The sequence below is a fragment of the Alligator mississippiensis genome, chromosome 3 (assembly GCF_030867095.1).
Source record: "Alligator mississippiensis isolate rAllMis1 chromosome 3, rAllMis1, whole genome shotgun sequence".
NCBI lineage: Eukaryota > Metazoa > Chordata > Crocodylia > Alligatoridae > Alligator > Alligator mississippiensis.
In genome coordinates this window covers 180,454,451-180,468,473 of record NC_081826.1, presented here as the reverse complement: position 1 = coordinate 180,468,473, position 14,023 = coordinate 180,454,451, and the positions used below count along the sequence as shown (strand labels likewise).

General features: G+C 42.6%; 1 protein-coding gene across 6 annotated transcripts in view; it reads right to left on the bottom strand.

The window, feature by feature from the left end:
- The window catches only part of BNC2 (basonuclin zinc finger protein 2), a 478,778-nt gene that overhangs the window by 370,298 nt on the left and 94,457 nt on the right, over positions 1 to 14,023 (bottom strand). For 3 of the 6 annotated variants that reach the window (XM_019483667.2, XM_059724697.1, XM_019483669.2), the window contains exon 2: positions 10,236 to 10,276. The exons of 2 other annotated variants lie outside the window; for them this stretch is intronic. The gene's annotated coding sequence lies outside the window, so the exon portion shown is untranslated. Of the gene's footprint in view, positions 1 to 10,235; positions 10,277 to 11,586; positions 11,604 to 14,023 lie in introns of those variants that run through there. One more of the 6 variants, XM_019483670.2, reaches the window with a different exon arrangement.

Sequence of the window (14,023 nt, the reverse complement as noted above, 5' to 3'; positions counted from 1 at the left end):
AATGTAGTTTTTTCCTGAGTGATATATCATATTTATCTCTGTAACTATCAATCAATATTCCCTTTAATTGAGGTTAATTTCTTTCAACTTAGCATAACTTCCTAGTTCTGCAGCTTGGAGCATGGTGGGCTCCTGCACCTGCTGAAGAGCTTAAGCACATTTCATTTACTGAAGGTGTAGCTTATTATCCTCAGTTTCTAACAGGAGTGGCATAACTAGGGTGAGGCGACAGGGGCAAACTTCCAAAGTGCTGATGGAGACAGGGGAGCAAAAACATGGCTTTTGCCATAGCTGCATGACTGTGATTGCAGCAGCAGCAGCAGCAGCAACTAGGAGTCGCCACTGCCCCTATATGCGCAAGCACCCCAGGCATCCACTGCGTTCTTACACTGCTGACAAACAGGAGTGGTTTCATAAGGACATTTCCAAAGTATGACTCAAGTAAGAGAACAGATACGGAGTAGAGTTAGAATCCCTGGCACTCCTGACAAATGAAGCATAAGAAAGGGATAATGGGAAGCATGCAATATGGAACACAAAAAAGGACTGGGCCAGTGGTTACATGAGACCCTTTGCAACTGCCTAGATTTTAAATGCTGCCTTCAGGTGTATTCCCTAAAAGACACACACAATGGTATAAGAGATGTGCACACTCCCTCTCACTTACATAGACAGATGGATAGACAGACACCTCCAATCATACACTGGATCTAATTTTTTGAAGTAGACATGGATGTAGATAACATAAGGATAGTTTACTGGCCTGGACCTAAATCAGACTAATGCAACAATCTCCAGGCAAAAAATAACCATCGCAATTGTCTTCACCTGGATGCTCACAGACTCAAATTACAAAACATTCTTGAAGGTAATTCTGTCCAACAAAAGCATCATGAAACAGAGGATGTAGTAAATTTCTGGCCTTGTACAGACATTCAGTTTCTCCTGGGAGAGTTACTGCTCTCCTAGTAGAAACCTTGAGAGTACAGATGTTCAGGCTTTTTCTCCCAAAGTAAAATTGGCCGCTCCAAGAGAAAAAATAACCTGGGAACAACCAGGGTTAAATCACTCCTGGGAGAGTTTCTCTTGGGAGACTGAATGTCTGTACATGCTGTCTATAAACACTCATTAACCAGAGTCACTGATGCTCTCCCTTTACCACCACCCCTTACAAGCTGTCAAGAAACTATGAAAATGTAACAGAATAACATAAAATAAGAAAATTCAAGTGCTGGGGGGACAGAACTGGGACAGATAGATATCAACAGATGTTAATACAAGGAATCTTTGTACAATTTATTATAGGTTGCCTACAACTTTACTGTGCAGCACTGACACCCTGAACACCTCTCAGGTTAAGCTACAAGGCAGCACATGCTACTGGCAGTAACTGATTTATCTTTTCTTATTACTTTATGGTAGAGCTCCAGGCTGCCCAAATCAAGGCTTGGCCATTACTGTGCTAGCCATTGCACAAACACTTAAGATGACAGCCCTGTTACCCAAAGATTTACAAACCTGGTTAGCAGAGAACAAAAAAAAAAAAAAAATGGGAAGAGAAGCAAAAGGGGAAGTGTGGGGCATGATAACATGACAATAAGCACTAATTACATCTTATCAATTGTCTAGCCATTTTCAGCTGACAGTGCCTTTTAACAAGTGAGTTTGACAGAAGGATATGAAGGGAGACAAGAGTGGTGATCACACAACCATACTCATATTATTAAACTACCTTCAACTTGTTCAGCATCTATAAAATGATACAGCACAACACTGAAACTGTGTGGAATAAAATGCCAGAGAATACAGAATGTACTGCCATCATCTTCTTTTCAAATGCAACTTGCACCATCTTCCCACTTTCAATGACTTGGCTGAAAACAACAAATGGATAAAGAAAGGGCTGAAAAACATTAAATCTTAGAAAAACTGCAAGGATGTTTATGCAAGAGAGGGGAAAGTATTTGTCACTTCTAAAAGATTCTTTTTCCTGAAGACATTTACCCTCAGATCACAAAACATAGTAGACAGCCTGGGTTTTATCTAGACTTCTTGTAGTCTGTCGATACCATGACAGCCAATGTGCTAGAAACACCTTTTTCAATTTTCAATTGTGAAGATTACAACATTTGACTTTCAGGCCTGCTTAATGCAATTCTCTGTGCCAAGGTATAAAAATACTAAAGCTAACTACCATGGCTTCACAACAGTGTATCTAGTACTCTGCTCCCTTCATTGGTTCCTCATGGAATACTGGGTCAAATGCCAAGTTTAGATCCTCATGTTCAAAGGCCTTATTCAGACTGGACCAAACTCCCTAAAAGATCATCTCTTTCAACAGCTATGTGCCACTGGAACAAGGAAATGTGAATCTCAAGAGGAAAATCTATGTGGTAAGGACAAAGAACTTTCTTGACTTTGGCCCAAGAATCTGGAACTTACTCCAGAAGAGATTGTTATGTCTTGAACATATTAAAGATATTTCATTGAGCTAACCTTATCACAATAGCAGTAATTAACAATGAAAAATAAGCAAACCAAATCCATACAAAATACTGTCTTTACTCAAATATTAGACAAGGTTTTTCCACCCAGTCAGCATGGAGAAAAAGCTCCTCATATTATTTTTACATACAAGGAAACCTCCTTAAATACTTTGCCAATTACTAAACTGCCAAAAAGCAGTTATGTAATCAGTAATGGAAACTAATTAAATTCAGACAACACTGAGCATGACTATAAAACATATGGCCCACAGTGGGCAAACATACTGATGGGAACCTACCACAAGGACAGGCTAGTGCAGCCCATCTGAAAAAGATACGTGGTAGTGCCAATTATGCTCAGTCCCCCTCAGTGCCACTACACTGAATATATTTTGGCTTGTTCTTCATTCCCACAGCTTAGCTGTAACTGTCTTTCCCGTTTCCAATGAGTCCTGTTTCTTCACCAGCCTTAAATGCGTGGCAAACATCACCTAACAGGGCCTCAAACAGTTCACCCAGAAGCCTTCCATTGCCCTCTCTCTCAGCTTGTCACATATACTTAGTGTGACCCCCACCTTCCAGGCTGCCCAGCACCTCATTTGCATGTAAAATTTTGGAGGATCCCAGGACTCATGACAAGAACACCTAGTTTCAGTCATGAGTGTGGGCTAATTAGCACATGGCTCCTTTGTGGGGGTATCTGGAGTACATACACATACTGACCAGTGCTGAGTTGTGGGGTCCTCATGGCTTGAAATGCTGTTGACTCTGTTGGGGGTGCATTGGGCAGCATCATTTACCAGTCCAATTACCTATATGGTAAAATCATGAGCCTTTTGGTTTTGGACTAATATTGTGAATAGTTTGCAATATACATAAGGTATAAAAGTGCTGCTTAAAAGTGTATTTATGGAGTACCCATGCTAAAACTTGCAGCTGTTTCATAAACAGTAAAATGTATCAATTCTCGGCAAAATAAGTTGATGGGTACCCATGGCAATTTGTCCATATGCAGATTACTACAGGCATATTTATTTCCAAGTCAGTGTTTCAAATTTGCTCCTCACTTTCATGTGCACAGGGAGAGCAGAGTCTGACAGGAATGCGGGGAAAGAAGGGGCTGCAGGAGGAGGAAGCTGGGAAGTAAAGGGCAATGTGGCCACCTAACCCCTTCCCCCCCTCCGATTTATTTTACCTACTGTAGCAGAGGGAGGGGGACAAATTGAAGGCAAACTTCCAATAATTCGTTTCTGTTCCTGGAAAACTACAACAAATTTATACATTTTCCAAATACAGAATCTTATATTAGGGGGGTCATCTTACATTAAAATAAATACAGTAATCAATGTCTAGTCCCTTCTAACTATAAGGTAGATAATGAAATGAATTTCTGTGTTTACATCATAGCTGCAATGTAACCCCTCATGGGCTGCTTGCAGCCAAATGGCTACCAGTTGGATAGTCCTGATTTAACCTGTTGGAGTCATGTACACTATATCTGTTTGCTTTTTGTTTTTCCTTTAATATTTTCCTGTAGCAGTATATTATCAGGAGATGTGCTAAACAAACAAACAAAAAGGTAAAAAAAGCAAAATACCATAGCACTAGAATTTACAGAATGCATTATCTGACCAGGTTTTCTTTTTCTTTTCTTTTTATTTAACCCCTATGACAAGACAATTTCTTTTCATTTCTGGTAAGATGCTTTTAAGCTCCTTTATATCAACAAGCATTTCAGAGTATTTCTATAGACCTGACCATTTTCTAGAAATGGCAGCGTATACATAAATTTTCTAGGAACCTGGAAGAAAAGAATGTTGATTGTGAGTGTCCATCACAATAGTGAGGATTTTGACCAGATAGGGCGCATCCACACATGCAAGCACGTGCACTTGCAGCAGCTCAAATAAAAGCAGTGCAAATTTGAGCCGGGGCTTTTTGCCTCAGTGCACATACTCAGACATGCACTTTGTTGTGGAGCAAATTGTGCCACTAGGGGCAAAATAACCCTGCCTGGCTCCTCCCAGATCTCCAGCCAGGGGGAGCTAGAGCCCAGGGTCAGCACCTGTGCTGTCCCCTGCAGTATAAAATGCTGCCCTGTCCTGGCCCCAGCAGTATAAAAAGCTGCCCTGGCAAGTAGCTCAGGACTACTAGCTCTCAGGAGCTTCTGAGGCCCAGCCAATTGGTACCTTTGGACACTACCCCTTGTGCCAGCTGAACTGCTGAAGCAGCCCTGAGAGTTCCCTGCACCCTTTACCCACTGCAGCAGTCTGGCAGTGGGGGCTGCTGCCTGGCTGGGACCTGCTGTGCACCTGCCAGACCCAGATTGGGACTGCAGAGCTGGTAGAGGCATCTGCCCCTCTGGGCCAGCCGCCAGTGGACTGCAGTTGCAGGGTTGGCCTTTGCACGGCACTACTGCCATTTGTGCCCCCTGCCTGGCCATCTGGGCAGCTATCACACGGAAGATGTTCCAGGTGTGGTGGCCTGCTTTGAACTGTCAAAGCATGTCCTCCTGGCCCCATTTGGCCAGGAGGTCAGCCATAGCCAGCTAGGTCCAAGGTGCCAGCTCTGAGCAGGCAGGGTCCTGCCACTGGCCTCCCTAGCAGGAATTCTGGTGTTCCCTATTGGAAAACTGAAAAATCCCTTATAAAAAAAAAAATCCCCAAATCACTCTCTAAACTACCCCCAAATCCATGTTCCTCCACAAGTAAAACAAAAGAGCACTATAAAGAGAGAGAGTGAGACAGAGACAGCAATCAGTTGGACAATGTTTTATTGGTACATCTACAGTGTTAAAGCAAGTTTCTTATCATAATAATAAAGTGAACTCTAAATACAGGTTTCATGAATACATATTTTGCTGCCCTCCCACAGGGCGATGGCCCCCACACAAGGGCTACAGCTCCCCAACATGGGGTTCAGACCCCACACAAGGGGTTCAGCCCCCCAACAGAGGGTTCAGCCCCCACACAAGGGCTACACCCCCCAACAGGGGGTTTGTCCCCCACACAAGGGGTATGGCCCCCCAATGGGAGCCAAATGGCCCCCACAGGGGCTACTGCCCCCCCTGCAAGGCCCACATGCCCCACCTCAGCCCCCCCACTGGCTGCCCCACCCAGCCCCCCCACTCCCCCAGACCCTGCAATGGCTTCCCCACCCAGCTTCAGCCCCCAACTTGCACCCCCAGGCCCCCAAGTCTACTCCAACAACCCCAGGCACCATCACTTAAAAAAAAACAAACAGAAAAAGAACAGGAAAAGAATGGGAAAAAAAGCCTCTGCTTACCTTAGAAGCAGGGATAGTGGGGGGGCTCCAGGGCCTCCTGGCAGAGCCCCCTGGGGAACACAGGACAGTGCAGGGGCAGGAGGGCTCAGGCTGGGGCAGCTGGGGCTGTCAGCCTGCCCGGCACTGTGTGGGCAGGGCCCCAGGCAGCCGGACAGCAGCTTCAACTGCGGGTAAGTGCCCGGGGGGGGTTGTTTTTTTTTTTCAAGTATGGGGTGGGGGGAGGGGCTGGCAGCAGTAGGGGTCAGGGGCCTTGGGGGGACTGGTGGGGGGAGGGGCCATTCCCATCAGAGCTTGAGGGACTCGAGGGGGCTGGTGGGGGGGAGGGGCTACCCCCGGCAGGGGGAAGGGGCCTTGCAGGGGCTGGTGGGTGGAGGGGCCATCCCCGGCAGAGCTCAGGGGAACTGGCAGGGGGAGAGGCCAGTCCCAGCAGGGGCCGGGGGAGTGGGTGGGGCCATTGGGGGTCCCCCCCATAGTCCCTTCCCCCCTCCTCCAGCTCCTCCAACCCCTTACTCACCGGCACCGGAGCCCTGCTGCTGAAACACGTGGCCTGGCCAGTCACATGTTTCAGCACCAGGGTGAGGAGAAACCATAGAGACGCTCTGGCAGCCAGAGCATCTCTATGGAGGACCCAGCCTCCGGTTGCCTTAGGGTACAGTCAGGGACCATGCTCTGCTCCGCTTTTTTATACTTTCCTTTTTTTAGACCCCTGGATGTCCGAGCTTGTGTGGATGCGCCCATAGAGGACACAAGACCTCAGCAGATTATTGTGGAGGTTCACAAAAGGGTAGGGTCCAACTGTTCATATATCATCATTGGCAATCCTTCACAGTTGAGAATGATTGTCTTCCATGACTGCCTTATCTCTGGACCCAAGATGGCTTATGAGGCCTATCCAGGATCAACAGACTCTGTTGCAGCTCAGGCATATGTTTCTATATGGGGTAGATGGTTCTGAGTTCTTCGTTCGTTCTGCAACATGCTGTTTCTGCGAGTCCCATTTTTCTGTGTCCTGTTGTCATTGTAAGTGTTGCTGGCACATGTTGCAGGGCTTGGGTCCCCTCTTGGCCAACTCCCTATTCACTGGTGATGACAGGGTGGGTCCTTGCGTGTGTCATCCACATATTCTGGTAGCTGTTCCTTCTAGCCTGCCAAGGCTTGGTCTTATCTTCCTGGGAGACAGTTCCCTCGCAGGTGACTCTCTGGATCCCACACCCTGGCTTCATGGGGCTCCAACATCCCCTATACTCCACCTTTACCACATCCAGGGCCTGAACTGACGTCAGCATCTTGATGTCTAAGGCCAGAGACGATAGGTCTCTTGTCTGTCTGTAAATGTGTCACTGTATAGGGTTGTGGGCCCTGCCTTCCCGGGATGTGGCAGACCTGTGCCACTGAGTTAGCTTCAAGAACACTGCGGTCTTCTACCTCTGATGATGTGGTCTCGCCTACCACATCTTATTAGATAGTAATACAAATCTAATGGGAGCTGGAGTTATGGGACTGATGATAATTCCAAGATCTTCCTGCAAGTCTTCCTATGGGGCTCCACCACTCCTTAACATCCCACCCTTACCACATCAGATGGTGCTGGTATAAACTCCCAGTTCTTGGGCCCACTTCACTGTCCTCAGTCTCACTTGAGTACTTTAAGCCACAGAGGACTTGTTGCACTAAAACAGGCAAGGCCTTAACAAAGTCCGTTGAGGTCGATGTGGTCTTGATTTTGGCTCGGAGTCGGCTGAGATTAAACACCTTACCATCCATTCAGTAGTTTAGCTCCACTCCAACTGGAAGCTTGTCGGTGGTCAGATGTAGCAAGGAATATCAAGGAAAATATGACAAGGAATATCAAGAACAGCATTGGAGCGATGACAAGGCCTTGCTTAAATTCCTGCCTTAGCCTCAAAGAGATCTGTGATGGCAGTGAACCAGGTGATGAATTTTGATGGACATCCATATTTCAGGAGGATCCTCCATAGTGTTTCTCAGTTGACCGAGTCAAAGGCTTTCATAAGGTCAAAGAAGGCCACACAGAGGGGTTTATATTGTTCCCAGGTTTTTTCCTACTGCTGGAGAGCAATGAAGATCATGTCAGTCATACCTCTTGATGCCCTTAACCCACACAAATTCCATTAGGAGCTCTTCAGCAAGTCAAAGGAGATGGTTCAGGAGGGTTCTCAATGATTTTTCTTGTTGTGGACAGCAAGGCGACCCCTCTGTAACTTTCACAGTCAGATTTGTCTCCTTTATTGAAGACTGTCACAATCATAGCGTCCATTATGTCACCTGGAATTTTCTCATCATTCCAGATCCTTAAGATGAGGGCATGAAGCTGTGATGTGAGCTCCTCTCCCCTCGCTTGAAGATTTCAGCAGGCCATCAGCTCCAGGTGCCTTGCCAATCTTCATCTGCTTGAAGGCTTTCTTCACCTCATCAAGGGTTGGAGGGATTCTGAGATCGTTTCTGACAGGGTGTTGCAGGATGGAGTTAAGAACATTCTTTTCAACAGCAGAGTCTGATTAAAAAGGTCTTCAAAATGCTCCTTCCAATGAGTATAGATGGCTCCCCTTTTCTTGATCATATATATAAACTTTCTGAAACTAACCATGGTCTCTACATATCCACATGAAGTTAAGTCCTACTTTTAGGAAAACACTTGCTGAAAAATTTTCCCTGGGTTTCTTCACAGCCATGATATGCATGTATATTAACTTCTCTTAATGCCATATTCACCTGCTTGTAGGAATTCTGTCCGTCTCTTTCCCTTCAGTAGATAGAATTTGGCCTTGTGACCTACATGCCACTCAAACGCAACAACACCTAAAAGCATGCCAGCTCCTAAAGGGAATATACTAATGGCCCCTAACAATAACTTTTTGTTCTATTCCACAAAGGTTCATATATTGCCCTAGTTATTACTATCTTAGCACTTGCCAATAGCACATAGAACAAGGTTACTAATATCTGTCATGTGGTCCATCCTCTGCTCATATAAAGGTAGAAGAGAACCTTCACCTTTTTCCTCTAAAGTACACAGGGATTGAACTTGCCACCACACAAAACACATCTGCTACACCTCCACTAAACATAAAGAATACTGATGAACATCAGACTTGGCTGGTGGGTGAGAGGGTGGGGAGGAACGTGGTAAATAGGGAATGAGGAGAAGGTGGTGAGTACTTACATTCAGTTTTACAAAAAAGAGAGGCACACTGAGACTGATTTATACTTTTAGGCCACCACAGTGCAAAGCAGCTTTAAAGCAAATAAGAATCAGGCCTGTGAATGCCACTGAGTTCGTAAATTTGTCAGCCTCATGTAGCTAGGAAAATACATCCTGTAATTTAACCCTTAATGGTGTTCAGAAAATATCTTCTATATTGCTTGCAGTCAACTGGTTTTAATTCTATTGTCTGTACTGCATTAGTGAAAAAGCAGCTACATGTATAGGCACAGTGGTGTTGCACTTGGCATGCCTGGCACATGCTGCATGAATAGTCAACAAAAATTATAAGGCATATAATTATAAGGTTTTTAAAGGCCAACTACTGATAATACATGAACCCTGATGGTAAACCAGAGATTCAGTTTCATAAAAGTAATTACTGATGTCCAGCTTAATAACAGCATCTTTCTTCTCAATTACAAATGTACCATGTTTCTGTCTCTGCCAAAATAATAATTTTAAGTTTTATTATTCCTCAGCACAACATAGGTGCCTTTTAGTCAATGTTTCTACTTGTAAAAGGCCAAAAAAAATCTATCCATTTTACAAAAGAAGTAATAATCAGACTCATTTAAGGAACCCCTCCCCATCAATAAAAGAAAGAAATGATTAGTAAGGCAAGAATGTTTTTAGCGTAAAAAAAAGTTAAAGCACTGCATTTCTCTGCAAGGAGGAAGCAGAAAAAACAGAAAAGAGAAAGACCCCTGCTGCATTATCCATTAGGCATAAGTGAATAATGAAATACCTAATATGCTTATACTCATAGTCTTTAATCTTAAAGCAAATTATAGTATTCAAATACAGTATTTTACACATGCACTCTGATAACACTTTCTATCTTTCTTGGAGATCTTGTGAACGACATGATATGAAGCACAGTGTATTTAATGAAAGGTTTCTAAGCTGATTTCCCTAAAGGTTATTTTCTTTCTTTTCTGTGGAACCCACATGCAGGATATACAACAGGGACCAGGGGTGTATATAAAAATAAACTACCAAGCGGCATCAGAGCTGATACCCCAGTCCTACAGGGGCAAGTGAATTATTAGATCTGTGTCATAAGTGGGTTTTTTTTTAATATGCCATTGTTCCCACTTGAGCACATTAAATTTTCCATATCCACTTTTAAACCAATATTACCTTTTTTTCCTGCGGTCATAATGTTCACGGTGCAAATTAAACAATCCAACAGCTTAAAAAGTCACACAGTACTTATATGTAAAGCAGGGCAGACTAACCTTTTGTGTTTTTCCTCCACTATGAACTTACACTTTGAAACCTAAAGAAGGAAAAAACCCAAAGATATCACATGGGGAAAAGCATACTAATATTTCATTTTATATTCGATCATGGACAATATTTGACAGTATTTCATGCATCCAAAAAAGTTTATTAGAGCATCATATAATTATTTTCCTATTATAACTGTATCTTCCACATCTTTAAGCCTTTCAAATTGAAAGTGTAAGCATTTTGGGGTTTCAAAGATGTGTTTGCCAATTATTTTTACACTAGTTCACATAAACAGGAAGGACTGAATCTTAGGTATGAGTTATATATTCCTGTACAAAATAATTGTATATTCTATGAAGACTGATTCTTCTTCTGGAGAAATATACAACAACACAAGGGAAATCTTGTACCAGCAGCATAACTGAAGTGGCAAGACACAATATTAGAAAAACAGAGCTACTTTCATTACTGTGATGCTGTGTGTCAGAATGTCTCTCCTTAATGAACCTGTTTGCAATAAGACTCAGGGTGCAAAGAGGCTATTTAGAGAGTCTATTGTGTCTATAGTGAGTCCTTCAAATATCTTCCCACCATTAGACATGCCGCATTGACCAATTCTGTCCTGATTGCTGTTCTTTTTAGTATCAAGGGACATTCTTGCCCAGACAGACCGATGGATCAGAAACTGCAGTTCATAAAATGTTTACACTGTACACATACTCACACAGCGATACAAACACTAGAGTCCCAGATCACACAGCGTGTTGAATGTGCCAGTGTCATCTGAAGGCTTATGACTTTCCAATATCAACGAAAGAATTTAGGTTAAACTTTGCCTGTGTTGCCTGCCTGTCACTCTAACAAAAGCCTTATTTTTCCCCCTTTTCAGAGTGTGCCCAAGCTCATGGCTCACATGGGAACATTTCAGGCAAATGTTCTGTGTCGCAAAGCTTTCTTGCTCTGTTGAGACTTTCTCCTAATTGCTGACAGCAGAAAAGGACCATACATGTCATGTCATCAAAGAGCAAAAAACTTTGCTGTGAATAAATAAAACAAAAAGATTTCCTAAAAGATTATGAATTCCTACTCAGTGACAGCAGCATAGAACAAGGGACTTTTCTCAACAGTAATTACAGAAACACTTGGTTACTACCTACAGCCCTGTTAATTAGTTCTTTTATAAGAGTCTAGACACTAGCTTGTGATGTATTTGGTTTAGCTTCAGTGTTCCTATCTATCTGCACTATCTGCCTATTAGCCATTACTGAATGAGTTTTATCTTCACCTTTCATGCACCTAATGCCAAACAGTCTGTTTACAATGTCTTTTTTTTCTCTTGACTTTTTGTGGTCTTACCTCTTCTATTTTAATAGAGATAATGCATCTGCCAGCTTTTGCAAAAGGGTTCCCCCAACTGTCAAGAAATAGAAAGAACTTTATATATAGGTGAAGTCCCGATTGCCAATGTATTAGATGTAGCCCACCAACTATACTTATTATATTTGATAGGATACCAGAGATTTCTCTATTATTAGCTAAATATAAAAGAGCAGATCTAAAACATTGGGGAAAAATATTAAAAATGTAAATGCCACTGGTGGAGTCCAGTGACATATTGCCAATATATTAAATAAAGGCTCTCATAGGAAACAGCCACCTCTAGGCTATCGGAAACAGCCATCTCTAGGTTATAATAAATAACTTCTATTAAGAAACATGTTTTGAGAGGCAAGAGTTTGAAGAAACCTTATTAATTTATGTACCCATTTAAAATTAAATTATTTCATTATTCAATTTGAAAACTAAATTAGGGTATACTCACAGAAACATTTAAACGCTGTTTTTGAAAATTATAGAAATTACTTGTGTATTTTGGAGTACAAAAGAGAAATAGTGAGGAAGAACACATGTATACACATATCCCAAAGAGCCCACATGCACCTCATTTTCCCAGTATTCTAATCTCTCTCTCATCTAAAATTTGTATCTGATCCTGCATTGAAAGATGAATTTCCAGGAAGCTATGCATGCTTCCCAAGACCATGTAAAATGGGAGAGGAAGGAGTTTACCTACACATTCAGAAGCTGGTAAGAAATAGGAAGTTGTTAACAGTACAAGTCAAATAAAAGTTATTCTTAAGGTAAAATCCCCATTTCACCAGCTTCTGCCCTTTTAATCATACTTGTATCCTTTTGCCAAAGTCAAGAAAATGGTACTAATTAAGCAAAATTAAAATCTGGGGCAAAGATATTACGAGGATATTTCCCAGACTGAAAAGTATAGGATTTGGGGTCCATATGGCATTTTATTTTTCAATCCAGAACTTTTACAAACTTCTTACATAGAATAGTTCTTATTTTACTTTACTAATAAATTTGATCAAAGACCATACTTATGTTGCAGTATAAAGCGAAAGAACCTAACTACTTCTAATCAATAAGGAAGCACCAATTAAAAATATTTTTATTAATAGTACTTGGAAACGTCAACCAAGATTGAAGCCTGACTGTAGTGGGCTTTATACAAATACACAGGATGAGAAAGCAAACTCTTCTGGACCAGGATAATTTATACAGACCAGATAAAGGACAAGAGGAAATTCCTATCATTGTCCATATGCTGTAGAATGGAAACTGAATTATTCAGGGGGGAATAAGTGATTTTCCCAAGGTCGTAGTTTGCAGCAGACCTGGGAAGTGAATGACCTAGTTAATATCATTTAATGCTACGTTAATACAGAAGGGTAAAATCCTTCCCTATTTATTCTGGATCAGTTTATAACAAATTGAGTCCATCTATACATGCCATTAAGGCAATGTGATAAACTCTGATGCAGTCTGCGCCAGTGTCAGCTGCTCCCAGGCAGAACATTTGCACGTGTGTCTGGGACCACAGCTCTGAGCCTGGGTAGAGCAGCCTGAGGCTGGCAGCAGCCTCAGGGGGTCAGCCCCAGGCTGCAGGTGGTGGTGTCCGTGGCAGACGGGCTGGTTCAGGGACAAGAGCACTAAAGTGCAGAGCTAAGTAGTAAGCAGCCCCTGTCACACTTTAGCACCATTGTGCCCCAGCCAGCCCCTGTCACCATCTACACGTGCATTTCAGCACATGTAATTACTATGCCACAAAATAGTACTGTCCCTAGCAGTATTATCCCATGACAGAGTTAATTAATTTACTACAGCCTAATCCTGACGCACATGTAGCTGCTTTACTACAGAGCTAATTGGTCAACTGCAGTAAAGCACACATGTAGATGTGCCTAGTATTATTTAACCATGTAATGTGTAATACTCAATTCATGTTCTGGTGGGCCTTTTCCAATAAATAAAACCCCAGTAAAATTACTCCTTTCCGTTCCCCATCTCTATCCCCTTTAGACACCCAGTATATATAAAATATACTTGCAGGGGAAAAGAATAACAAAGGTCAAAGATCATCCTGACTTTAATAGCTCAATGGAGCTGGCATGGTTGAGACACATTGGTTTCTTAATGGAGCGCTGTGACTAGCCTCACAACTGTCCATCTTGGTCACCTCAGCCTGAACAATCTGGTAGCCATTTATAACTGGATCAAGTGGAGACTAACTTTGGCCGGAGTCTAGAGCAAGACTGAAACTCTGAATCTGAAGCTACAACAAGATGTCATAAATGTTCTGCCTATGCAACTTGACAAAAGAGGGCAGAATTCAATTCACAACATGTATGCATCTCTTCCAATTGTGAATGAATATTTGAAAGCAAAATCTGGCTTCTAAAAATTAAGTAAATATTGTAAATAAAACAACCCTTTTCTG